The sequence below is a fragment of the Nyctereutes procyonoides genome, unplaced genomic scaffold, assembly GCF_905146905.1.
Source record: "Nyctereutes procyonoides isolate TBG_1078 unplaced genomic scaffold, NYPRO_anot_genome, whole genome shotgun sequence".
Classification (NCBI taxonomy): domain Eukaryota; kingdom Metazoa; phylum Chordata; class Mammalia; order Carnivora; family Canidae; genus Nyctereutes; species Nyctereutes procyonoides.
The window spans coordinates 23,563,721-23,586,984 of NW_026575030.1; the positions used below are offsets into that span (position 1 = coordinate 23,563,721).

At 54.5% G+C, this 23,264-nt stretch overlaps 1 protein-coding gene across 1 annotated transcript in view; it reads left to right on the forward strand.

The window, feature by feature from the left end:
* Nucleotides 1-601: 601 nt before the first annotated feature.
* Nucleotides 602-23,264, forward strand: part of SEMA5B (semaphorin 5B) — a 118,387-nt gene continuing 95,724 nt past the window's right edge. Inside the window, exon 1 of the mRNA XM_055315780.1 lies at nt 602-643. The gene's annotated coding sequence lies outside the window, so the exon portion shown is untranslated. The remainder of the gene's footprint in view (nt 644-23,264) is intronic.

Genomic DNA, 23,264 nt, shown 5'->3' on the forward strand with positions numbered 1-23,264 from the left:
GATTCGGAAGGCGGGTGTGGGTGGGGGAGGGAGGCTGCGCTGAGGCCCCCGGAGGGAGTCAGGCGAGGAACGGGGTGGGGGTGGGGGTCGCCGAGGACAATAAGGCCGGATGTGGCCACAGGCAGCAAGCGCTCGGGGCGCCCTGGGTCTCGCCCGCCCGAGACACGCACTGGGCAGGCGGGGCCCGGGGCGCGCAGATGCTCGGCGCCCCCTCGCGCCCCGCCGTGCGCCTCGGGCCGCGGGGCTGGCGGGGGAGGCGCGGCCGCCGCAGGTCCTCTCCAGCCCCCTCCTCCTTTCGCTCCCGCTCCCTCCTCCTCCTCGCTGCCGGCTCCCAACTCCTCCCCCACCGCCCCTCCCTCCCTCCGCGGGCGCGCTCGGGCTGCTCCTCCCCGCTCTCACCCGCGCTCGGGGTCGGGAGCTAGTTGGAGCGCGGGGACCGCCGCCCGAGCCCAGCTCCGCGGAGCCGCGCGGCGGCGGGAGGAGCCCGAGCGCGGCGGGCGCGGGCCGGGGCCCCACTGCACCCGGAGCCCGCAGCCCGGGGCCGCCCTGCGCGGCCGCCCCGCTCCCGGCTCGCCTCCGCTGCTTGGCGCCGCCGGGACCGGGAGCCACGGAGAGCCGGGCACCTGCGCCCGCAGCCCCGGAGGTGAGTCCCGGGAGCCGCGGGCGTCTCCCCCGCGCGGGCTGGGGCTGCGAGTTGCAAACTTGCAGCAAGTCGGTGGGCAGCGGGGCAGGGGCCCCGGGGCGCCCGCAAGTTGGAAGCAGGCGGAGGAGGCTGCGGGCGGGAGCTGGAGGGGGGCCCTGCGCCTCCTCCGGGTCCTCGCCCTCCGCGGGGGCCTCGCCTGGGCCGGGGCGTCGGGGCTGCAGCGCGGATGGGGACCCGCGCGGAGATGAGGCTCGGGGAGGGCCGCCGAGAGCCCGGGCGGCGCGGCGCGTGGGAGCGCGTGGGGGCCCCCTCCCCGGATCCCTCCCAGACCCCGCGGAGCCCAAACTCTGCCCCGCCGGGGAGCCCCAGACGCCGCGCCCCCCCACCCCGGGGGAGGGGAGGGAGCAGGGGAGGAGGGGAGGGGAGGGGAGAGCAGGGGAGAGGAGGGTCCCGCGCTCCCGCCCGGGCCGGAGCGGAGGGGTGCGGCGGCGGGAGACGGGGGATGGGGGGCGCGAAGGGCGATTCCCTGGTTTATTTTTCTCATGGTAATTTGTCTTTGTGGTTGGGGCTGCGCATTCACTTTCCGCTCACGTCGTGCGGGAGCTCCGGCGCGGAGGGAGGGCGCGGGGGGCGCGGTGCTCGGGCCGGGGGAGGGATGGAGGCAGCGGAGGGGATGCGGGCCCCGCGCGGGGCGGGAGCCGGGAGGGCCGGGCGCGGGGCGCGGGGCGCGGGGCGCGGGGGCGAGGCGGCCAGCGGAGGGGGACGCAGCCCGCGCCCCCGGCGGCCGCAAACTTTGAACAGCGAGGAGGAGCCACCTGAAGCGCCGTTCTGGCCTCGTCCCCATCCCCCGTGCCCGGGGTCGGGTGGCTGCAGGCGCACGGGGAGCCGCGGGCCCTGCGACCCCCGCCGGGCGCCCCGCGGTGGGGGCGCGGTGGGGGCGGGGGCGCGGGCGGCCCACCCTGGGGTGCGCTCCTCCCCGGCGCTGCGCCTGAGCCCGCGCAACCGGGGCCCGAGGCCGGGGAGCCCGCGCGGTCCCACCTGCTCCGCCTCCAGCCCTCGCCGCCTCCTTCAGGCCCCAGCAGCTCCAGCTCCTTCCACCTTTCCCGGGCGCCCCGCTCCCCACCCTCCCCAGCCTCCCTCTTGGGCCTCGGCGTGCTCCGAAGGCAGCGGCGCCTCTCCCGCGCCCTCCGGGCCCGCCTCTTCGCCCCCCCCACCCCCACTTGGCGTCTTTTAGCCTATTCTTGCCCATTCTTTCCCCCTCACTCACCTCCCGCTCTCCCCATTTCTTGTTGACCTTTAAAAGTGACCTCTCACCTTTTCTGAGCCTGGATGGGCGACCTTGGGGACGGGCCGGGGTGGTGGTGGTGGTGGTGGTTGGGGAGGATCTGGAGCCTGAGACCTGGACCTCCCAACTAAGAGAACGGGGTGGACGGATTAAGGAGCAGCTTGGAAAACCCGCCCCAATCCTGTCCGAAAGGTAGACCCCCCCCAAGAGGAGGAAGGGGGAGGAAATATGAAAGAGATAGGGAGTTCTTGGTCACCCAGAAGACACAATTGCCTTGGGGAGACGCGCTCAGCGGGAAGGGCTGCCTCTGGCTGCGCCAAGTTAGGGGGGGTGGGGGTGGGGGTGGGGGGAGCACCTCGTGGTATCCACAACCACCAGCACCAGTGTGGGAGGCGGTGGCCAATCTTCCATCTCCTTTCCGGTTCTAGGGAGTAAGTGCCAGAGCCTTTCTCCTCCAGAGCTAACAGCAGTTCGCGATGTCATCACCTGGACATCAAACACTTTTTAAGTACCTACTGTGTGTCAGGCGCCAGGCTAGGTGCCCATAGATACAAAGAGGTGCGGGGCTGAGCTCATGCCCAGAGAGTTGGCTAAATTCATCAGTTTCTGGGATCCCTGAGTGGCACCTGCCTTTGGCTCAGGGCGTGATCCTGGAGACCCTGGGCGAGTCCCACGCCGGGCTCCCTGCATGGAGCCTGCTTCTCCCTCTGCTTGTGTCTCTGCCTCTCTCTCTCTCTCTGTGTCTCTCATGAATAAATCAATAAAATCTTTAAAGATAAATAAATAAATAAACAAACAAATAAATTCATCAGTTTGATCCAAAGAAGACATTTATGTGTCTGTCTGGGGAGGGAGATAGTGAATGGAGAGGTTCATGGGCAGTACCACACAGCGAGGACTTGGTGCCAAATGGCCACCCAGGGCTTAGGAGAGGACTATTTGAAGAAAGCCTCTATACTCTGGGACAGAGAGCTGGGCTTGTTGACTCTGCCCCCCTCCCCACCAGCTGCTGGAATAGAAGGGAAGGCCAGGAAGGGGTTCCCTTTCCACTTCTAGAGCCAAACCAGGAAGGCAGAGAAGCTGAGAGAGGTCCAGCCTGGGTCTGTGGACTGACCTACACTTTGGGGCTGATGGAATCATAGAAGCTTTTCTTTTCTCCCCCCCCCTTTTTTTTTTCCATAGAAGCTTCCTATCCTTGGTCTACCCTTCCTGGCTTATTTGAAAGCCCCTCTGTTCTTTTCTTCTTATTGAGGCTCAAACCTGGAAGAGGGCTTGGGGATAGTTCATGTCACAAACTCTGATGCCTACAGAGGGCAGGCAGGTGACCATGGCTGTCCAACCAAAGGCTGGACAACTGGATAGTCATAGCGAAATGGTCCAAATAAAATGGTCTAAACAAAACGGATGTGCTGCCCTTGAGCAGTCTCATGCCCTGTAATTCTAGATCAACAAATTAAGATGAAGCATTATATCTTTGTGTGTACGTGTTATCATGCCTTCCAGTACTTTGGGGGTTGGTGGACACCACACAGCCTGATCCTACCTCTAATCTGCTGGCTTCCCAGCCCACACTCATCCTCAGGGCCCATGAGGATTCTTCTATGACAACTTCTCTAGATGATGGGTTTCTTGAGGTCAGGGAGTCTTCTGTCTTACATAAATCTGAGCACTTCACATCCACTGATGCAAGACTCCAGATGCACAGCCAGGACTGGGGCTCAGGTCTCTTCCCCCTCCTCAGATCCCCAGAAACCCAGTGAGTGTAAGCCACCTTTATTCTTTACACAAAAGGAAGAAAATCCAACCGTGACTTTTTGCTTCTCCTAATGTAGTAGAATCTTATTCAGAGGTAGATAAGAAAAGTCTAGAAGCTCACATTTGATGTTCAGGGATCCCAAGGAATATCCAGAAAGTCCTGAGCCCTGGGTGTGGGTCTAAAAAGGGGAAGAGGAGCCCCGGCAAGGGAGGAGGGATGGCAGACATTTATAGAGGATTAGCCTGGCAGGGCTGAAGATCAATAGGTGGAGTGTGCACACTTGGGAGGAAGATGCTGTTGTGTCCAATTATTTTGAACATTAATCGTGACACTCTTGTTCTTAATCTTGGTAACCCTCCTGTATCCCACGGGGAAATTCAATGAGGTAGCAACTCAGATCTCAACCATATAATCAACCTGTTCACTACTTTCATTGAGGACTGAGGTGTAGAATGGACACAGAGGGCAAAGGACAGTTCTCTGAGTAGAAATGCATTCTACTATGGAAGCCTTAAGTGACGCCGCCCTGAGCCCCAGGCTTCCAGCAGCCAGATGTTCCCTAAGATCCTCAAGTGTTGGCTTTGTTATTTCCTAGGTGCAAGGTAGAGGAGACCAACAGTGGGGGCAAATTCACATGTTTGCCATTCACTGAGCATCTACCTAATACCAGGCATTGTGCTAGAAGCTATGGATATGATGGTGAACAAGATCTATCTCTGGCCCGAATGGAGGTGAATTGGTATGACTAGGAGGACACAATTACTCGCATCGCCTCGACTTCTATGATGGAATTTACTGTGAGGTGGTTTTTAGGGTTTTTTCCCCCCCTGTGGTTTGTCTTGGTGATCTGACCGCTAATGTGGAGTTGTCCAAAGGACTTGGAGTCCAGGGTTGTGGGAAGGGCTGAGAGGGCTAGGATTGCATCACCTCAGGTCTTCCCTCAGTTCCTCAGATTTCTCACTCATCAAGCGGGGCTGAACACCTACCTTGTTCCTGCGGTGTGCACAGGGGCAAAGCCAGGCACCCGAAGATCTGGGGATGAGAACTGTTGGGAGTGTTGGTTATTTATTCTTCAGAGTCTGAATGACCCTTTGCCTCATCCAGTCACCTACATCATTAGCCTGTCTTCATTGATTGGTGACTGTGTGTGTGTGTGTGTGTGTGTGTGTGTGTGTGTGTGTGTGTGTTGGAAATCGTTACCTCCAATGAATGACTTTCCTTCACATTCAGATCTTTGCATTGGAGTTTAGGCACCAGTAAGTTGGTCTTAAATCCATGACAAAGCTTAACTAACTTGGTCTTAAATATATGAAAAGAAGCCAAAGCAAGTGGCTTGACTAATGGGGTTTCATTTAATTGCCGAATGGAGCCCTGCTTTTACAGCTTGTGTGGGCAACACCTGGATTTCACAGTGCTTTACTGTTGTGAACCTCCCTCTCGCTGACGTTCGATTTGATAACATGTGCCTTAGCTATAGAGATGGCCCAACGATGGGCAATCTGGAACGGGATCTTTGCGTATGCCATTCTCTGTCTCAGATGGAGGATTCTCCTCCCAAGACTTTTTTTTTCTGAAAAAAAAAAAAAAATTTTTCCCCCCCTATAACTGGCTTGAATGCTAGAAAGTAGCAGGGAAAAATTCCAGCTGGGAGCAGAGTTCTTAAAAGGAAGCCGGGTGCTGAATGTTCCATGGCTCTGCGATGTCACTGTTCCTCCCTTCTGCTGTAGTGTTTTGCTTTAGTGAGCATGAGAGATGAAAACCGAACCTTGCAGAATGCACTCTTTAATCCTGACATTAGTCAGGGTCTTACCGATGAGAAATTACTACACATGGTAGCTTCAAAATGGAAGAAAGAAGAAGGTGGTTTCCTGTCTCATTTGCTGCTGGGCGTAGTGGGGAAAGCAGGAGGGGGGACCCCAGGGACGGAGAACAGGGTTTGACCTTGAGCCCACTTCCCAACAGTTGGGCTGTTGATCCTCCTCTACTCTGACTGGACACAAGAGGATAAGGATTCTGCTGGACTGTCCCTGAGCAAATGAAAGCTCTAAAGGCAACACTGTGCGAGCTGAGTTGTGCCTTGACACTGCCCTCATTGATCTGCGTTTAATAAGGATGACTTCATCAGACTTGCACCTGGAACTCGTTTGAATTTGAAGCCTTGTCGATATTATCAGAATATCTTTGCATTTGAACCAAGAATGTCTCTGGCTGGCCTCTTCTCTGATAGGCAGGGTGGGTTCTGGAGGATGGCTGGTGACCATCTGCTCTTGTCAGTCCCCTGAGGATCAAATTGGAGAAGATAGGTTTAAATTCCCAAAGGAGGAGTCTGGGTTAGAACTGAGGGAGTTTGCCCCCCTTGAGCACTCCTGCCAGACCTAGAGTCCCCATCTGTGAAAACGAGGTGGTGAGATGAACCCTGAGACTTTGTGGCCCTCGAGGTCAGCAGCCTTGAGTGGAGACTGTAGTCACTTCTCGATTTTCCAGGAAGATCTCTTTTTTGTGGATCACTTGTGGAGAATGTTTAGTTTAAGACCAGCTTCCGGTTCCTCCTTGCCCCACTGCTGGTAAGCCCCTGACTGCCAGTATGTTCACAGAGTGCATTCTCCTATTAGCCTCTGCCTGAGGCCAACGTCATTTGGAAGGTAAATCTGCTCCATATTAGGTATATGTGTGTGTGTGTGTGAATATACTTATACATGTCCATGTGTAAACATAGGTGCGAGGCATTGCAAAGCTGCGTTATGGTTTGATCATCTGGCATTTTGGACTATGTGCAGCTCCGTTCATCTGCCTAGAGAGACAATTTCCGGGAAACGGCCGGTGGGGTAGCAATTTGGATCTATCCCTACCTGCCAACCCTACTGCTCCACCTGAGCCAATGCTCCCTCCATACCGCCCTAGTCCCCTAGTCGTTGTCCTGAAGGGCCCCCAGGAGCTCCCCTTCAAGGAGTACAAAGGAGCTGCAGTTGGCTCTTAATTATTCAGGGATGGATGGATCCAGTGTGTAAAGCAGCCGACCCAAGCCTGTTCTTTCCCTTCTTTTGGTGCCTGGGGTAACTCTATACCTGTCGTGAGAAGCTGGGGGAGATCTTATCATTTAATACAAACTTTTGTTTCTAGCAGCTGGTTCCCTCTGCTCCTCTTCCCTCAAGGCGCCTGGGGGAAACCAGGAGCCCTGTGAGAGGCCTTATCCACCTTAACCAGGGTGTGTTTCTGCCCAAAAGCAGGACAGAAGAGGAAAATACCACTAGACTAACTCCAGCTTCTGTGGCGTCAGGTCCCTATAGGTTTCCTGGGATCCTGGCTTTCTTCCCACCCCTCATTTGTAGAGCCACCCGTACTTGCAGTTTATGGAGTCAGCTGGTCACCCGGGCCCCATCAGGAGTCTCAGGGGAGAGCAGTATCCTTATGGCACAAACTCCCAAACAGCCCAGCTCCCAAGAAGCACTTCTGTGAATGCCGATCAAGGCCGAGGGGCATTTCCCTGCATAGACCAGGTACCTTAGGGCCACCTGCTCCGTTTAAGTATCTCTCTAGCTTGCAGAGCAAGCCTCTCTTGACATACAGGGCCCAGTCTGGAAAGCTAGGCTCCAGTGGGCTCTGGTATTCGGGTAATAGAAGCCTGGCCCAGTTCGATGCTAATTCACTGATTTCTGTTAGAATCACCTAGAGAGCATTGAAAAAAAAAAGAAAGAAAAAAAGAAAGAAATAGAGATGACCAGCTCCAACCTAGACCTTAATTAAGTCGGGGTCCCTGAGGGTGGAGCCTGAGCAATTGATATTTTTTTGAGCTTTCTAATATGCAGCCATGGTTGAGAGCCACTGACCTAAATCTTCTTGCCTAGGCTCCCGCTGGCCTTACGCCAATGGCATGCAGAATCTCGTTGCCCTCAGCCCTTCAAAACAGCCAGGTCCTTTCTAGTAGCTACCAGCTACAGCTCCTGGCATTCAGATCATAGCTACTGTTTCTGTTCCTGTGTTCTGAATTTAATGACTTTCTATTATAAGCTGATTGTGGGAGCACCCTTCTAGTGTAACATCATCCTGGTCATTTCTTCTTAAAACCCATTTATAAAAGTAATGCATATTCATTCAACACTGTTGCTTATTTCCTTCTAGATATATATGTAACAAAATTGTGATTGTGCTGAGGTGCTTTGTAACCAGCCCTTTTCATTTAATAACACATTATGATAATTTTCCCATATCTGTCTGAGGTATTCTCAAATGGGCTTTCTGAAGGCCGCCAGTATTCCATCATGTGGATGTGCCATAATTTATGTAATGAATCCTCTGTGGGTTGGACATCTAGGTTGTAAACCATTTTTTACTATTATAAATAATGCTGCAGTGAACATCCTTGTATATAAATCTTTGTGCCTATTGATGATTATTTCCTCAGAATAGATTTCCAGAAGGGGAGTATTTATGCTTCTTTTTAACATGGACCATCTAGACAATTTTTGACTGACTTCCTATCACAATAAACATTTTTCTTATTCAGGGCTGAAAAAGCAAACTGTTTTCACTGGACTCCCATGAGGCTTCAAGCTGGCTGCTTCACCCCACTTGACCCAAAGGTCAAAAGCTTCACCCTGACTGGGTGCCTCAGCTCCCCCTCCAGGTGTCCCACAAATTATTGCTCCCCCCCTCCGGGGGAGCTCCAAGTCTCTCCTGCCCCTAACTCCCAGCATCTTCAGTTTCTTCTTTCACCTGGTTGGCTTTTTCCTCTTCACACCTCTAGCCCAGGAAGTATGGGCAAGCATTCAGTGCCTTCAAGCTATTGTTCCATTGTGGCAGCTATTATTTACTGAGCTGTTACTGTGCCCCAGATAGTCTTTTAAACTTTGGATACCCATTCTCTCTTTTAATACTCAACGGGCCTTATGTGCATTTACTCTACACAAAGAGCCTGAAACGTTGAGGGACAAACCATTTGCCCAAGGTCACCCAGTTAAAACGTAGTAGAGCTGGGGTTTAAAGCCACGCTGCCTGACTTCAGAGCCTATCCTCTTAACTATGAATACTTTGCATACTTTGGGTGTATGTATATGTATGTATATTTTGTCCTATCTGTGGCTTGTATCACCGTGTTGTTCACAAAAGCCCTCTCAGTATCCCATGGACATAGACTGTGCCTTTCTCCAACAGAAGAGCAGTTCTCTCATACGAGTGGCTTTAGCCTTTTCACTTCCTTGATTCTGGGCTCACCCCTTCCTCCAGGGACCCCGTGCCAGAAAACATTTCTTGCTTCCTCACTGACCAGCTGCCAGGATCCCAGCATGCCTTGCAGCTTAGCAGGTCCCAGTTTGACATATCCCTATTGCAGCTTCTCCACCCAGTCAGAGCAATTTGGATGCTTCTTGCCCAGTATGGCTTATAAAGCTGTCAGGGAGGCATGCTATAGTAATGATGGGGGGATAGGCAGTCTGACTTCTGTTGGACGTCAAATACTGTTTAAAGTGGAGGCCTGGGTACATTTTTTGTGTACTTGCCTCTTTAATATTGCCATTGCCCAAAAGAGAGAGGAATAGCAAACAAAACTATCCTTCTGATTTGATTCTGACCATGACCAAGAGCTAGGTGATGATGTGACGGTGCTCGGATGAAAGACACCGCAGCAGCGTGGTGTTAATAACAGCCAAGGAAAGAAATGACATGGCCACAGACCTTCCCTAGGATGGAAGAAGTCTGATTTTAGGAAGTCTCAGCTTACGATTAAGGATTCCAAAAGGGAAGATGGTTTGTGGCAGGTGAGATTCTGAAAAATGAAGCCTCAGAGTTTTATCCATGAGTTGGATGAAACTAGAGTAAGCAAGCTTATCAAATTTGTTGATGACAAGACTGTGATGGGCAGCTCCTATAAAAGACAGAATAAATATTCAAAATGATCTCAACAGACTGGAATGCTGGGTTTAAACCAACAAGATGAAATTTAACAGGGGCAGATGGAAAGTCACATTTAGATTGCACAAATTAATTACTCAAGTTCATGAGGGGGGTGGAGGGTGCGAGCAGACTTGATTTGGCTGAGGATCCGGAGGAAAAAATCTGAGGGGTTTAATTGTGCACAGGCTTTATAGGAACCAGCAGAGTAGACGGGCTTGCTCCAAACAGCACCGTCTTCAACGGTACTAAGAGAAGTGCAGGGACCAGATTGGGGTCATTGTGTCCTCATCTCTGGACATGGATTTTAGAGGGGACCCTGACCGACTGTAGTGTGCTCTGTGGAGGGCAGCCAGCCACAGGAGGGGTTTGAGAAACCCAGCCACCAGAGATCTGGTGAAGGGAACTCTTCCACTTAGGAAGAAAACCCTGGGGGTCATGATGGTTGACTGCCAAAGAGGCAGCACTTCCGATAGGAGAGAACACAGCTCCTCCATTTGGGAGAACCGGAAGACTCCAGAGTAGCAAGTACAGGAAGCTGGATTTTTTCAGAATGAGCATCTTCCCAACCAGATGGGTTGTGGTGAAGCAGCACCAGCTGTCAATCTTGCTGCCCAGGACGCTGCTCAGGGACTCCGGTACTGGAGGTGGATGATCAGCCCGGTGAATCTCTATCTCTGTGTGGCTCAGAGTCCGGAGGACACCTGCTGCCTTTCCTGACTGCTCTGGAGCCGTTGTCCTCAAAATGACGTCCCTGACCAGCGGTACCAGCACCACCTGGAACCTGTTAGGAGCGCAAGTGTTCTTGGGTTGAACCCCAGACCTCCTGACTCAGTGATTCTCAGGCTGGCGCCCAGCAACCTGCCCTTTAACAAGGCCTCCAGGCCATTATGTTGTGCGCTGAGGTCTGAGACACTACCCTAGAACCCCCCACCCCCACCCCAGGCCATTTTTTTTCTGTTGCTGGGTGCTCGTGGCACTTCGACAACACATAACGCTTTACTGGGGAAATAGTGTGGAAACTTGGAAGGCATGTGGGTTTCGGGATGAGACAGCCCTGAGTTCAAACCCAGCCCGACTGATTCTTGTTCCTGGGGGTTCTGTGAGCTCCATTCTCTCTCTGAACCTTCTCTTTTTTTTTACTGGAAAATGAGGGAGGACTAGTTTAAGGGAGGATTAAATGACGTTGCATAACCCTTGTAGCTAGATGCACACTATGAGTATCACGTCATACTGGGAAGGGCTTTATTGGCATAGGAGTAGGTCAGAGGGAGGCCAGGGTGCGGCCTCCTCCGTATCCCCTACACCCACCAGCAGGGCACTCCTTCAGGGTAGGAGTTGGTTACCTCTGGGGCTGCCACCTTCCTCCCTCCATGGACAATGGAGAGCCACGGCCACTTTCCTTCCACCCCTATTCAGGACTGTGTCCTTGTGAGCATGAGCAGGTTCATCCTTCCAGTGGACGGGGTCTTGCCAAGCCTGATCTCTTGAGGTGTATGAGTCTAGCGTGCAGTTTGACCCACCGAGGCCATCGATGAGAGGTCTTGGGCCCGAACAGCCCTCAGCAGCCTCTAACTTTACATGGGTAAGGAGCCTGAGTTCCTGGTGTCAGCCAGGCTGGGGAATGAGTGGGCCCTTCTTAGAGCTGGAAGGTGCCAGGGTCACCTCTAGGAGTCCCTATGGGGCAGTCAGCTGGTGGAGTCTTCAGTTCTTCAGAGACTCAGAGCTCATTGCCCAGCAGGTGCCCATTCAGTTTTGGGTCGACAATGTTTAATAGAAAGGTCTTCTATTTCTCTGAGGTCTGTGTCTCTCCCTGAGGGCTTCGTCTCTTCCCACGTGGCTGTTCCAGGCAAACGCTGTCCCTTCCACGCCACAGCTTTTTAAGCATTGGGGACCAATTGCCTTCACGTCTCCCCTGCTTGCATTAGTGCTCCTCTGACTTGTCTCTTCATCCCTGGGCACAGAACTCTGAGCATCCTCCCGCTTGTCTAACTTGTGGTCCCTAGGACCAAATCTGGCCTTCCAGGTGAGGCCCGGCCAGCCATCCTCATCAGTGCAGGCACCACAGCTTCTGTTAACGCAGCCTCAGTTCTGCGCTGGCTATTTTTGGCAGCCACGTGGCCCTGCTGACTTTTACTGAGCTTGCAGACAACCATTCCCCTCAGGTCTCTTTATTGTAACTCGGAACTCAGCCCCATCTTCCAATTTTGTCTTTGTGTTGCGTTAGTTTGCTAGCACTGCCGGAACAAAGTACCTCAAACTGGGGAGGCTTCACAAACAGAAGTCTGTTGTCTCGTGGGCAACAGAGGCCAGAAGTCTGAGATCAAGCCCTTGGTGGAGTCGGTTCCTTCTGAGGCCTGCGAGGGAGAGCTTTCCCCTAGCTTCTGGTGGTTTCCCGACAATCCTTGCCCTGCCTTGGTTTATAGAAACACCCCCCTAGTCTCTGCCTTTATCTTTGCATGGGGCTCTCCTTGTGCACCTGTCTCCAAATATCCCCCTTTGTCAGGACACCAGTCGTGTTGGATTAGGGGCCCACCCTACTCAAGTATGACCTCATCTTCATTCATTACATCTGCAACAACCGCTTTCCAAATTAGACCACATTCGGAGGTACTGGGGACTGAAACCTGAACGTGCGGGTTTTAGAGGGACACAGTTCAGCCCAGAGCAGTGCTGTGGCCTTTTTGTTCTTATGTTTGGGACTCTACCTTTTTCCCTAAGTCATTTCATCTTGTCTACATTCAGTCCATCCCTCTAGCCCATTAAAATATTTCAGATTCTAAAAATAAAATAAAATAAAATAAAATAAAATAAAATAAAATAAAATAAAATATTTTAGATTCTGGGGGTGCCTGGCTGGCTTTGTTGGTGGAGCACATGACTCTTGATCTCGAGGCCGTGAGTTTGAGCCCCGAGTTGGGTGTAGAAATGGCTTAAAAATAAAATCTTAGGGACGCCTGGGTGACTCAGTGGTTGAGCGTCTGCCTTCAGCTCGGAGTGTGATCCCGGGATCCAGGATCAAGTCCCACATCAAGCTCCCCTTGAGAAGCCTGCTTCTCCCTCTGCCTGGGTCTCTGCATCTCTCTCTGTGTGTCTCTCATGAATAAATAAATAAATCTTTAAAAAAAAATAAATAATATTTAAAACAGGTATTTCAGGGGCATCTGGGTGGCTCAGTCAGTTAGGCGTCTGCCTTTGGCTCGGGTCATGATCCCAGGGTCCTGGGATCGAGCCCTGCATTGAGCTCCCTGGGGAGCTCAGTGGGGAGTCTACTCCCTCTCCCTCTGTTTCTTCCCTTGCTTGTGCTCTCTTCTCTCTCTCTCAAATAAATAAATAAAATCTTTTTTTTTTTTAAAGGAAACAAATGTTTCTGATTCTGTCTCTGACATCCAATATATCTGCTAATAGCTCCCACCTTCAAATGCTTCCCAACTATTGGTCCAAGGAACTGATAAGATCTTGAATGCAGGGGGATGATTCAGAGCCCTACATGCACCTGGATGCTTCCATCTACAGGGACTTGATCCATTGGCAAGCACCCTTGGATATGATTGCTCAGCCAGCTCCATGCCCTACTAATTTTCCCACCTTTTAGCTTCATTCTCTAGCTTATATGCAACGATTTCATGAAGAGATTGTCAGATGGTTTCGAGATCAGCTATAGCAGCAAACCCCATTTCCCTCACCTACCAGCCTGGTGACCCCGTCAGCAGAGAAGATGGGCTTTGCCTGACAGGACTTTATTGCTGAGCACACACTGCCTGCCCGTGATCTCAGCCGCCTTTCCCAAGTGCCCACCACCCCTCGTTTACAGTCTTTTCAGGAATTTTTCCCGGGCAGCACAGTGAGTTTCCTTCTGTGTGGTTTGCAAAAACCACCCCAGACCCGTTTCTGGAAGCGCCTCTCGTGCTTGCCAGGATGCTGTCAGGATCGCTCTGAGATCCCCGCAGCTGCTCGGAGCCCCATCTGCATGCACCCTGGGTGCGCGGCTGGGCCGAGTGGCTCAGACGCACGCGCAGCAGCTGGTGCTCTTACAGCCTGCGTACCAGCCTCCAGCTTGGGCCTCCTGTGCTCAGGCTCCTCTCGCCCTTGCCTTGCCCTGGGGTCCCGTGCCCTGATGGAGAACACTGAGCAAAGCTGCAGGAGGAGCTGAAGGCCCGCCAGGGAAGCCCCCAAACCTGTGGACCCCAGATTAGTTCCCTCGGCCTTCGTTCCCCTTCGGCTCTTCCCCTTCCCCGGTTCCTCTCATGTCCTATGACTTCTCCTTCTCTTTATCCTGTTCCTGCTCTTCGACTCCTTGAGGGTGAGACACAGGGAAGGTGAGATGTGCATCAGGAGCTGGCCCGCCTGGGCCGGGGCCTGGCTGAGGAGTCTGGTGCGGAGGGCAGCCCGGGGCCACGCAGCAGGGCTCCGGTCCTGGCTCTCCGGGTTACCCGTTACCTGCAGAGTGACTCTGGCGGAGGATTTCTCCTCCCCGAGGCTCCGCTTCCTCGGCTGTAAGGTGGCCGTAACACCCGCTCCAGAGGGCGATGGGGGGGAAGTGATTTAATGAGCTCCTTTTAGTGAGGCAGGACATCGAGAAGAGTCCCTGGGGGCTACGGGGAGAAGGCGTGCGGGGGAGCTGGCGGAGGATGCGGTGGGGACAAGGGGGCCTGTGGGGAGGAGGCGAGGTCACAGGCTGGGCCCAGCACGGGGGTGTCGGCAGTGACTCTGTGGGATCGGAGAAGGAGTCTGAGACAAAGGGGGAAGGGAGAAGCCCTGGGATTCTGAGCAATTTGTGGAAGAGGACGTGGGCGTTAAGAGGATTTCCTAGAGTTTGCTGAGAGCTTACATTGTGCCAGGCCATTTAAAAAGCTGTTTTCTGTGTTTTAGCTCACAAAAGCCCTAAGAGTAGGAATGGCATTATTATCCCCATTTTACAGATGGGCTGACTGAGGTAGGGAGGTACTGGGTAGCTTTGGTACAGACAGAGAGAGGCAGAGACACAGGCAGAGGGAGAAGCAGGCTCCACGCAGAGAGCCCGATGTGGGACTCGATCCTGGGACCCCAGGATCACGCTCTAGGCCGAAGGCAGGCGCCAAACTGCTGAGCCACCCAGACGTCCCTACTGGGTAGCTCTTCAGCCAAGCCAGGCTTCCAACCCAGGTGGGCCTGCTACCTCCTAGCTGGCTCTCTGCTCCATCCAGCCAACATGCTTTTCCACTGCCCACTCCCCGTCAGCCATCACGTTGCCCTCGTCCCCAGCTGGATCCTCCTGTAGGATCCTCGCACCATCTCCTCTTCATGGTTATGGGGTGGGGCACAAGGCCCTGGCCTTCTCTAAAGACACTTCTCAGGGCACCTTCCTGAAGCCCTAACTCACATCCACGTCAGTTCTCCCCATTCCCAGCGTCGATCTGTAGCAGGATAGATTTACGTTAGACTACAGGGCGAACTTCCCAAGGGTGAGTTGCAAGAGCAGTGGACACAGCTAGTTGCAGGCGACTCTGGCATGACTTAGCTGGAGATCCCGAGGGCTGAGGAGGAGCGTGAAAGAGGAAGAGGACCGGCCTTCTGAGTGGATGGTTCTGGATGCTGGAGCAGCGGCGGTGATGAGGGGCTCCTCTTGGCAAGACGGCTGCCGCCCGCTCGTAATTAACCCATGGCTTTAATTACACTTTGCAGCCCGGTCCTGCTGAGAGAGAGGATTGCTTTGAGATTGTCGCACTGGGCTAAATGTCTGGAGCAGTTTCCACTTCACCAACTCCTCTCCTCGAGATGGCAGGACCAGGGGGGACGGCTTTGCGTGGGCCCGGGCCTGGGGGATAGGAATGGTGGGCATGCTTGTGACTGTCACCTGCCCTGCTCTGCCCGGGTCGCCTGTCTGGGGAAACCTCTCCGACTGTGAATTAGGCTTCTGCTGGTGCTTTGGTGCTGTGGCCTCCCAGGGACTCTGAAAGCAGGAAGCGGGGAGCACAGTGAGAAGGCCCGGCTAGTCCTCGGGGTGGATGGATGCCTTCAGCCCCAGGGACTCTGTGGCGGGATCTGCTTCGTATTCTCAAAGAATAACCCCAACATGCCTACTATGCGCCAGTCTGTCACTTAGGTCTCCGGGAGGGCCGTAACGGAGGGGGTTAGCTCCTGCTTTACGCAGGACGGAAGGACCTCAGGGAGGTCAAGAAACTTACCGACCATCGCACAATCTAGAGGTGAGGTGGAGAAAGGATTTAATCCCAGGCCGCAGTGAACCCAGAACAAGGGCTCTTTCCACCTGACAATGGGCCTCTCCCAGTAGCTGGTGGCCTCTCCCAGTAGCTGGTGGCCTCTCCTAGTAGCGTCTCCTGTAGACCAGGAGTGCAGGGAAATGCGCTTGGCGGTGGAGGGAGATAGGAAACCAGGGCGTTCAAATATTTGGCGCATGCAGTGTTTTCCGCTGCAATGTTGTGCATGAGTGCTTACTGCTGGGAACCGGGGGCTCTGGGTCTCTCTGGGTCATTCTGTGTCCCGAGGAGGTAATGAGGAAGCTTTATGGGAAGCCATCCTACTCTCCCACAGCACAGCCATGGCCTCCCTCCCACCGACTCTCTCTCTTTCTCCCTCACTCCCAACCCCTAGCCCTGTGCTGGTTCTCAGGCTGTCAATCTCCTATGACCTCCCTGGGGCAGCTACCTGGGTGCCACCCTGAGCTCTCTAGTGACCACTCCCAGGCCTGCATCTTTGCCAAGAGCCAACGTCCTGGGTACTTCCTGAGCCTCCAGGATCGAACCCTCGGGCCTGACTCACAGGCTGTGTATGTGTGCACGTGTTGGGGGATCATGTCACAGAGACCTCGGGTAGACTCTGCTGCCCCATGGAGGCCCTTCCTCCCATCTAAGTCAGAATTCATATTCCCATGGTTCTTGGACAAAACTCTAAACTCCATCTCCTGTCCTCGTAGATGTCCCACACTGCCCTATGTGGGACCTGCACAGCCCTGCGCTTGCTAAGGTGTGACAAGGAGACTAGACCAGGGGGACCGTGTCTTGGATGCTCAATGTGCCTGGCACTCTGCTCTCTAAATTACCAGGGGACTGTCCCAAGAGTTGTTCCCTCGTCGTTTGAATGGGGAAACTAAGGCTCTGGATAGTTAGGTAACTGACCCCAGGTCAATGTCTCTACCTTACTGACTCCCTTTGTTCCCTGGCAGCCCTGGCAGCGGAGGGCTTGCAAGAGAAAGAGGCTCAGCAGCTCAGAGACTACCACCCGCCCTCCTCTCAGTGTATTCAGCAATTGGCTTTGGGCCTGCCCCCTGGAGGCTGGGCTCCCAGGACAGAGCGCCTGGATATTCAGCCCAAATCACACCCAGTATTTGTCTTGGAGATTCTGGAGATTCGGGGTGGTGAGGCTGGGGGTGCACAGCAGGGGGCATTTGGAGAGGCTCACATCTCAGAAGCACTGATAGAAATCCAGCTCCACTCACCACAGGTCTCGGATGATCTTCCTGTGTTAGGAAGACCGGTTCTGTGGGTCTGACACAAGCTGGCACCTTCATGAGGGTGTGAAGGTCAGTGGGAGGGAGGCCCGGCTTCGGACGCTGAGTGGTCTGCGTGCGTGGACGATCCGTCCTTGCAGGCACGAAGGAAACTGAGATTTCTCCCGCTGGGTTTGCTCTGATGGGACTGTGCCCAAGTTGTCCCTGGTTCTAAATTCAAGACCTTGTGCAGAGCTTACATTGTGGCTACAGATGTCAGAGAGAGCCGCACGGCTTGGAAGGACCGGGAGGGCATGTAGTGCAGGCAGCAGGAGCTGGGGCATGGGGGTTGCGGTGGTTCTGGAGTTCCGGCCGGGCCAGGCCTCCGCATCGAGCCACCGTGGACGTGGCTGAAAGATGGGCCTCTCTGGCTCTGGGGAGGAACACGCTTCTCCGGTTCTCAGGATCTGGCAGTGAGAGGCGGGAAACCAGGGATACCCGGCCTCCCTCAGGCGGGGATGCTGAGATGGGAGGAAATGGCAGGATCTAAGTGTCAGGATCGGTGCAGCCTGGACACCCCATGTGCGGGCCCACAGGATAGCCTGCAGCCTGGACACCCCATGTGCGGGCCCACAGGATAGCCTGCAGCCTGGACACCCCATGTGCAGGCCCACATGCAGCAGAGAAGAGCCAGGGAGGGGAAGAGAAGGTGGAGGCTGGCAGCGGTGCCCGGGATGGAGCTGGGCGCCTTGGTGCCACCTGCTTGGTTCTCTGGACTGTGACAGCTGTCAGCGCAGCACAACACAGGGATCTTCTCTGAGGCCACAGACTTGACCCCCGACCCGTCCTATTAGCCTCTTCTGTTCCACCTTGAACTGACCGACTGTCCAATAACGAGGAATGTTGACCTGAGCACCCGTCTTGCACCAGGACTGTGCTGGATGCTTGAGAGATCGGAGGGGTAGCTGTTGCCTTCTAGGGGGGTGAGGGGGTGACAGTTCCAGGCAAGGGCAAGAAGGCTTAGCTGGCATCGCCCACACCCGTGCCTGCCCTGCGGCGCTAAGTTCCCAGGAACTGGCGGGGTCACTCACTGGCTCCATATAGTCTCAGGTAACTCACCCTCACCTGCTCTGGGCAAAACGAAGAGGACGAAAGCCATGTTTTGAAGGGGTGCCTCTCTGTTGCCAGAGAGCATCCACACCCGAAGTTTCTTCTCCAGGCAACTGAAACTTCCCTTTACCGGAGTCTGTGCGGGACACGGCTCTAATTGCTTCCTACGTTATCTCGGTTAATTCTTACACCAAAAAACAAACAATTCGGAGTTTGATGCTGTGATACTCATTTTAGAAATGCAGAGGGGAGGGGTAGCCCCGGTGGCTCAGCGGTTTAGCGCCGCCCTCGGCCCAGGGCCTGATCCTAGAGACCTGGGATCGAGTCCCACGTCGGGCTCCCTGCATGGAGCTTGCTTCTCGCTCTGCCTGTGTCTCTGCCTCTCTCTGTGTGTCTCTCATGAATAAATAAATAAAATGTAAAAAAAAAAAATGAAGAGGGGAGCCCAGTTGGCACAGTCGGTTAAGCGTCCCACTCTTGGTTTCTGCTCAGGTTGTGGTCTCAGGGTCGTGGGATCGAGCCCTGTGTTGGTTTCTGTGCTCAGCATGGAATCTGCTTGGGATTCTCTGTCTCCCTCTCCCTCTGCACCCACCCCCCACCCCCAACCCCCGCTCATGCTCTCTCTTTCTCTTTAAAATAAATAAATAAATAAATCTCTAAAGGAAGGTAGTTGCACTGCCATCGACTAAGAGGCAGTTTCAGATCCTTGTTTCCAGTTCCAAACTCCATGGTGTGTCCCTTCACACCACATGGTGCCCACTCTCGGTGTGAGTGTCCTGGGGGACCGTGGTCCTGGGCTCTGGTGAGCCCTGTGTTCTGGGCTTGCAGCGGGCTCCCTGCCCCACACCCAGCAGAGCTAGCCATCCTGGCGACTCGCCCCATTCCCTACGGGTAAGCCCTGCTTGCTCCCCTCTAGATCTGATAGAATTGGACCTGAAGCTGCTCACCCCCCCGTGCCGGTATCAGCAGCGCCTCTCCCTTCCCTGGGCATCTAGGACACTCAGCAGGGTGCTCTTCCTTTTCATTCCTCCAGCACACTGGAGTGCTTAAAAAAAGGCAACAATAAAACTCAGAAGGAGTTTCAGAAAGAGAGGAACAGATGCTTCTGGGCTCTAAGTCAACAAAATCTCTTGGTCTTCTCCACCTTTGAGGTCAAAGTTCTGGGGGAAAAGAGCCCAAAATTCCCTTCTTGCTCTGGGTTGTCCTGGCACATGGGCCAGGGTGGCCCTTTGAGGAGGGGGCGGGGGACTGTTACTGCCCACTTGCCATACCACGCTTTGGTGGGGAGGGGCAGATCTGAGCTGGTGCATTTCCCTGGGGCCCTGACCCCTGTCATCCTTTCTCGTGTCCATTTTGAAAAGGGACGTATGCTTTAACGCTTCTCTTCCCTGGCAGCACCGTAGAACCACCGGGGGTGGGTGGGGGGTGATTAAAACTTCTGGAAGCCCAGGCCCCACCATCAAAGAGAGATTCCATCTATTGGGGCAGGGGGCTGGGCACTGGTATCTTTGCCAGGGCTCCCCAGGAGAATCTCGGGGACAGTCAGGGAGAGAAACCCTGGGGCACCTCTTTTTGCCTTGCCCTCGGCCCTTGGTGCTGCCTGCATGGCGTGAGAGCCTGTGATGGTCTCCCCGATGTGAGCTCCATCTCCCAGAGCAAGGAGAGGGCCCCGCTGGTCTTCACGCCCCTTTGCGTGGCCTAGCGCCTGGCACTGAAGCCTCCTCGAGGTGTGCTGTTAAGGACAGCTCAAGTCAGGAAGCATCCCGGTTGCCCCCTCCCTTTCTCTTTCTTTCCAGGCACGGATGGGGCATGCATGGGTCCTCGATTGTGTACCTCTAGCTTAGGGTGAGGAGTAGGGTCCTGAACCCCTGCAGCATTTCAAGGTCCCTGGTGGATGTCTGTGGCCGGAAACAGCAGGGGACGGAGGTGGCACCCTTTGTGGAGCAGCAAGGGAGCAGCACTGGCTCATGTGTTCTGTGTGTGTGTCTCTCTCATACCCTGTGATCCTTGTAGCTGAGCCCGTAGGTCCCTCCACACACGGGTGGAGTGGGGCCTGACGAGCCAGGGGCGAGGGCACAAACCTTGGCTCCGTGTTTCCACCTGATGCGTGTGCGGGGCCCGCCCTCACCCCGCAGGGGAAGCTTGTTGAAACCTGCAGAGATAGGGAAGACCCTGGGTCCCCAGTCTCTCTCTTTACAGACCCCCCCACTGGGAAGAGAAAGTGGGAGTCTCCCCACGCTGAGAACCCCTCCCGGAGAGCAGAGAATGGGCTGTGCGTGTGTCGGTAGGAGTCTGGGTGCAAACTCCCTTTCATCTCCGGCTGAAATGCTGCGCCTTGATTTCCTGCCAGCCCCGCCACGGGCCCGCGGGCCCACATCTTCTGCGGCCTCATTGAAGACTGGGTGGCATTGATGCAGCGGGCTGCACTGGGAAGCTCGGGTTTCCTCGGCCCCACAGGCCGAGCCACATCAAAAGCGCACCTGCAGTGGGGCCCAGAGTCCCCCACCCCAGCCCCGGGCAGCTGCAGGCCCTCCCCGCCCGCCTCCCGCCACTGCGCCCCGAGCCCAGGGCCCAGGGGAGAGCCCCGTCCAGGAAGTGTGCACCCTACCTGCTGCTCGGATGGCCATGCCTCTCTCCTCCCGTCCCCAGACGGGCCCAGCTTGGCCCTTCTCCACGCACCTGCTCCCTGGACTGCCTCTGCTTTGTCTCTCGTCTGTAGGTTTTCAGATGTGTGGTCTCTGCCCGCGACCTCTGTGCAGTCCCTTCCCCCATTCCCACCTGACTCTCTGACACTCGGTTGCCTCCTGGCATCCCCCACCTTACCACTCTCCACAGCCTCTTCTCCGAACCCTGTCCCTCCCGGGCTTCTGTCCGGCCAGCCTGCACACTTCTCCCCCTGCCAGCTCTCTCCCTTCCCGTCTGATCCCACCCACCCATGAGGACCGGGACTAGCCCGCCGGACGCAGGCGGCCCCTTCTCCTGGGCCCTGAGCGGGGGCGCACCTCAAGGAGTCCTTTCACAAATACCGACTGTGTGCCCACGGGTGCAGATCGCCCCTGTGCTTGTGCTTGGACAGCACGGACGAGCAGCCCTGCCCCCACGGAGTTTCTATTCTAAGCGGCAGAGACAGAAAAACCACAGTAAATCATGTAGCGTGTGAGAAGATAATAAACATGTGATAGGATGTGGTTTTAACTGTTGGCAGGACAACAATTTGAATATATTCCCAAATAGGACGATGCTTGCATTCCCATGTACCCCTTACTTGGCTTCGACAGTTGCCGCTATCTGGCCCATCTCGTTTCATCCATTCCATGCTGCCCCCCCCCCACCTCCCTGCCAAACTTTTTTTTTAATCCTGGCATGTTTTACTTATTTATTTATTCATTCATTCATTTATTCATTCATTCATGAGAGACACAGAGAGAGGCAGAGACACAGGCAGAGGGAGAAGCAGGCTCCATGCAGGGAGCCCGATGCAGGACTCGATCCTGGGACCCTGGGATCATGACTTGAGCCGAAGGCAGATGCTCAACCACCGAGTCACCCGGGTGCCCCTATCCTGGCATATTTTAAAATAAATCCCAGTTATCATGAAATCTTATCCATAGATACTTCAGTGTACATCTCACCTGGTTAAGATGTCTTTACACTGTACGTAAACACGTTGCCATTGTCACACCTAGCAAAAACAACAGTGATTCTTCTGGAACTCTTTAATTCTGCTGTGTCTGATCATCTTGCCTCGCCAGGTGTGTGAAGCCCCTTGAAGGCCAGGACCACGGTGTTAAAAAAAGAAAAAAAAAAGCATCCAAAGCTTGGAGACCTGCACTGGCCACCTCATCCTGTTTGGCTTGACTCTCAATTTATCATTGATTGGGGGCCAGACTTTATGAAGTTAGATGTTAACATATAGGTTGATAAGATAACACAGATCCTTACCCAGCAGAGATGCAAATGGTTTCTGTTCAGTGGAAGAGAGAACCCTGGAGTTACGGGTCTTTAGCCCTGTAGGTCATTAACCAGTTTTGTCTCTGCTTCACCAACCCGTCTCTGCATGCCTTCCCTGACCCATGATACAAACCCCTGTCTGGAAATTCTTTTTGGAGCTAGCTTTACCATCCCCCATTAATGAGTTAAATTATAAATTGCATCGACATAAGGACATTTGACACGGGCTTATCCATTTTCTGCGTCTTTCCTTAGCTTAGTCTACTGTTTGGTGTGGAGTAGACGTTTGTGGACTTGGATTTATACTTGACTCCATATCCTATTATAAAGGGGAGAATCAAGGTTTCAAGTTGAGAGGTGCTTCACAGATGTCACGGAGTTGGGGAGTGAGGATGGAGGTGGCTGAAGCGGGTCCCCTGGCTCTGGCTCCCCGTGGAGAGAGAGAGGAGGGTCAGGTTCTGGGGATGTGGGACTATCTAGAGAGCCCCTGGCCACCCTCTGCTTCAGGAGCAGTATCCTGGCCAAGCTCTACCAGCAGGGAGGGGAGGAAGTGGGGAGGAGTGGGGCGTAGGAAGAAAGGAAGGAGGCAAGAACAAGATGCCTACATGTGCATGCGTGTGCATACGCGTGTGTGGCAGGGGTGTGCCCAAGAGGGGTGCTCGTCTGCCCGTGTGCCTCCATGCTCAGAGGCCAAAGGTAACGTTGTGGGAGCGTTCTTCTACACCCCCTAATTACCACCTTCTGATTCCTGGTGCTGTTCTGAGTTGGGAGCGGGGGTTCCCCTTTACAGCTTATCCCGATTATTCCATCACAGTTTAGGCCTGGGGATGCAAAGGAGGCAGAAGTATTGACAATGAGGTGGAGCCTGTCGTGGGAGGGATTGTGTGTGGTGAAAAGCAGCTGCGCTTTTCATCCTCTAAGGGGTCGCATTTCTGTTCTGGGAACGGGGGTGGTGGTGGTAGGGTAGGTACGGGGAACAGAGCTGATGGGGGTGGGGGTAAGAATTGCCTGTGGGTTCCCAGGACTGGAGCTGCTCCGTGTGTGGAAATGATTCCTCCCTTTACTTAAATTACCCAATTTCCACCTGGGCTCCCTCAGCCTCTGGAGTGCCTGTTCCTCCAAACCAAAGCAACAGGGAGTTAGGGAAAGCTTTGCCCTCCAGGGCCCCATCCCAAACTTCCAAGTCCCCCAGTTCCCAATGTCA